Genomic DNA, 1,238 nt, shown 5'->3' with positions numbered 1-1,238 from the left:
TCTGGTTTTGTTTTATGAAACAGAATCTCACTATATTCCTGGTAGACCTGATAGCTTTTATCATTATTATTATTATTATCATTATTATTACAATTATTATTGAGAGAAACTTAGTTTACCACATGTGTGCAGGGGTCCAAGAAGGTCAAAGAGAATGTCAGATGCCATGAAATAAGTTTTAGGTGGTTGTAAGTGTTCATGTGGATGCTGGGAACTGAACTCAGGTCTTCTGCAAGAGCAGTAAGTACTCTTAACCACCAAGCCAGCTTTCAGGAACCCTGCCTCCTGTCTTTTTGACACAGGACCTCTATATATACCCTTAGCTGACCTTGAACTCATTATGTAGACCAGGCTGGCCTCACAGAGATCCACTTGCCTCCACCTCTGGAGTGCTGGGATCAAATGAATGAACCGCCATGCCTGCCAGACCCTCTTTGTTATTTGTATTTATTTCTTTTGTTGGTTCTTAAAATGTTCTTGTTACTCAACTGAAAGGTGGTTTTTGTAATTTTTTAATGTGTTTAGCATATTAACTAAAATTAATGTTAGAGTTTATTAGAATAGTGAATTGTTGAAGAGAGTGCTTCTGCTTTAATTTTATATCAGGTGTGATGAACTATCAAAGTGTCAAAGATTCCTAAAGTAATTGTGAACATGAGCCTATATTTTTTATAATGAATCAGTAGGTTTTCTCAGATTCCCATATACTACGCACGGTGGTACATGCCTTTAATCCCAGCAAAGGCAGGCAGAGATATCTGAGTCCTGGTTTACAAAGTTGGTTCCAGTACAGCCAGGGTGACAAAATGAGAGTGTCTCTAAACAAACAAGCTAAACTGTGCTAAATTAAAATCGTAAGACAAATTATAACTTAACGTTCAATGTCTTCTCATTGGCTGCATTTATGATTTTGAGTGTGAAATGTCCCCCGTACACTCCTGCTTGAACATGTGATCCCCAGCTGGTGGTGCTGTTCTGTTAGGTCCAGGAACCTTCTCACCAGGAGGCCTGGTGCAACCTCAGAGGTTACAGGTCACATCTACTGTTGGCCTCAGCTGTTTCCTGATCCATAGAGCCCTATATTCCCATTGCCACAGAAGCTGATAACCTGGTCATGCCCCACCTTCTACGATAGACTGTAATCTCTGAACCAAGAGCCAAAATAAAGCCCTCTTCCTTAAGTTGCTTTTGAAATCCATTATGCCACAGTGTTATAATCAGTACAGCTAGTTCCTATT

This window comes from Rattus norvegicus, chromosome 15 (assembly GCF_021556685.1).
Source record: "Rattus norvegicus strain SHRSP/BbbUtx chromosome 15, alternate assembly SHRSP_T2T, whole genome shotgun sequence".
Lineage (NCBI taxonomy): Eukaryota > Metazoa > Chordata > Mammalia > Rodentia > Muridae > Rattus > Rattus norvegicus.
The sequence above is the reverse complement of the archived record's forward strand: the minus strand, read 5'-3'. Positions refer to the sequence as shown.